This window comes from Lactuca virosa, chromosome 8, assembly GCF_052849685.1.
Source record: "Lactuca virosa cultivar CGN04683 chromosome 8, Lactuca_virosa_CGN04683_v6, whole genome shotgun sequence".
In the NCBI taxonomy this organism is placed as follows: Eukaryota; Viridiplantae; Streptophyta; class Magnoliopsida; order Asterales; family Asteraceae; genus Lactuca; species Lactuca virosa.
The window spans coordinates 71507169-71510343 of NC_136433.1; positions in this window are offsets into that span (position 1 = coordinate 71507169).

Here is a 3175-nt window from a genome sequence, read left to right on the forward strand (position 1 = left end):
TGGCCTATCAAAGAAGAAAAGAACTAAAGAATCTTAAATGCCATTGTGTTCATGTTTGGACTATTGTTCGTTCAAGCCTCATGGGAAAATAAAACAAACTGAAAAAAGAAAATATTATTCCACCAGAGATTATCAAGAGCGATACTTTGTAATATTTTTTATCTACCAAAAAAAAGGTTTTGTATATACTATTTGTTGATCATATTGTTAGTATGTTAATGATTAGAGTTTAGGCCAAGGTCTTTAGGGTTTAGATTAGGTCACTTATACACACACACACACACACACATATATATATATATATATATATATATATATATATATATATATATATATATATATATATATATGAGCTTTAACCTTCACTATTAATAAAACAATTAATTTTATAACAAAGTATCAGAGCTCTAGAGTAAAACATTATTGTTGACCACAACCCAAAGTCGTTACCCTCTACCTCCGAAGACATTCTCTCATAGTCGTCGGAGGTGCATTCATTATGTTTCATATTTTTCCCATTTTTTCTCTCCTCATAAATAATAAAACAATCGTTGGCATGAAACCAGAGCTCTTTCTCGACTTCTTCTTCTACTGCCTCGTCTGGTTATGCCTTCTTGTGAGAATAAGATAGATCTGATGCGCAGGGACAAGGTTTGAAAACTCAAACCTTGAGTAAATGCTTAAGATCAATGTCTGCTTGCTAATAAATGTTCTAGTCAAGCCTGGATAGACCAGTCAAGTCTGAGTTAATGTATTCAACAAATAATCAAGCCATAAATGAAGAATGAGAATAAATATCAAAGTAATGTTAATAAATGAAGAACAAGAAGAATGTTTGAAAGAGAATTGAAGTAACTTAGTAAATGCCAAAATGAGTGAAAGATCCGTCGTCTAACTTTGCATTGAAAGCTCCTATAAATAGGAGTGTGAAACATGGTACAAACTGGTAAACATACATAGGACCGGACAAAAGGAATGATTCTTACATACTGATTGTCCAAGTTGACAAACATACTAAGTCCTATGAAATGTCTAATCATGCAAAGAGACAAACATAATTAATACATAAAGAGACAAAAAAGTGACTCCGGATCAGCACACATTCCGGACATAATGTCCATTCCGGAATGTCTTCACTTCTGAACTTCTCATCTTCTTCTCTCCAAGTCCGGACAGATTCCGGACTACTCTTCACTTCAGAACACTGGCTAACATCGGAATTGACGTTTGGACTTATGATTGATAGAGGTTCACTTTCAGGTTCCAACAATCTCCCCTAAGTGAACTTAGCAATCCAGTTAGCTTAGATGGCTTCTTCCTTGATGAAGGTGTAGGCTCTGGACAACCATTCTCTGACTTCAATGTACTAGGCCAGTTGACTCACAAACTTTGCTTTGACCAGTTCCGGAGATTCAGACTTGGATGCACGAGAAATGAACTTCCGAAGGGCTTTGGTTGGAACTAGGTGTTTGTCAAGGACTCGGAAAAAGTCCTTCTTGTTTGTCTTCCTGGTTGTGTAGACACACCCTAGAACCGGGTCATCGATTGGACCATCTGCAAGCAATTCAGCTTCCGGAAGAACAAAGTCGATTTTCGCAACAAAGTTTTCAGTTCCGTATAAGTGGGCCAGCTCATAGTCGCATCTGCAAAACTCCGCGACGTAGTCCTTGAGGAAACTCAGAGCAGCATGGTAAGCACCCATGCTGATATCATCGTTTTGAATTCCTCGGAAGTGAGCAGCCAATGTGAGAATGTCATTCGGATTCATCGAAGGGAAATCAGCGTCAGTGATGGTCCGTTGAGTTGGTTTGTTCCGGAGGATGTGAAATCGAAATAATGGGAAGTTGAGTTCGAATTTCACTAAGATATTTCTTCCAAAACCATGGACTTTGGTAATTCTTTTCCTCGTCCACACTTCCTTAAGAGGTTGTGCATTCTTGGAGTAGAATGTTTCAAGCCTTTCACGCTCAGTCTGGAGGATCACTTCCGGATCGTCATTGGGGTGAAGAGAAGCGAATTTGATGTAGTATTTTCTATATGGAGAGTGAGGAAGATCGAGCTGTTAGGAGTCATTTGATGGAACATCGTAATACATGAAAGGAATGATTTCATGATCACGGAGAATGCCTTCACGACATAGAGGAGATATTCCACACATCAGATCAGGATTATCCTTGAGAGATTGGATCCGGATGTTGTCCTCTAATGCATTGTTAATTTCCTCCTGAGACCATCCATGTTTTTGCTTTAGGGGATGTCCGGAGTGGAAGGCTTGTTGTTCGGCTGTCATAGGCTTTTTTCCTTTGTCTTTCTTTAAAGCAGACATGATGAGCAACATGTTCTCATCAACAACAAATTCCGGAGTAGGGTTCGGAAGAGGTTCTTCCGGAATGTCATTAGGGATCCAGAATGGAGAACCCTGGTCTATAGGAGAAATCTTGGGAGTCGGAATAGGAGGAAGCATTGAAGGAGTGACTCGGAAGGCTTGGACTGTGAGGAGTGATTTCACTTTGTCCATTTGAATAGCCCTTTGGAGAACGTCAGGCAAAGAGGATGGCCAAGAGACTGCAGACCATAACCTCTTTTCTTCCTCTGTCATCACCTTTGGAATGAGCTTGTTTGGAGCTTCGAGACCAAGAACTCCATTCGTAACATACTTCACTTCATCAATGTCTTCATCATCATCATAGTTGTTTCCTAGAAGCCCGGAAACAACATGGACTTCATCATCGGAATTAAGATCTTCATCTCGGAGTTGAAAAACCGAGGCAGGCTTCCATGGTTGACTGGGTTGACTGGGACCTTCTCCCCCTCTTGCATTGGTGGCTTTCGGAACCGGTGCAAGCAGTAAGGAGTCCTTCATATCATCAAACTTGGTGAACACTTTTTGAAGGCCCGTGTTGAGTTGACGAGTAAGTGCATCATATGCTTTGGAAGTGGGTGCTTGAGCAGCGAGATGATCAAACAGGTGTCCAAGAATAGCTAACATCTCATCAAACTTTCGATTTGGAACGTCAACAATGTTCCAAGTGGATCGAAGGAGTTTGATGAGGACTTGTTAAATTATGAGATTCATCTCATCCTTCTTCTTGATTTCTTTTTCTAGCCTTTGAATTTGCTTCTCGTGACGAACATGCGTCTGCTTGATAAGATCATTGGTAGCAGAAACCAAGTC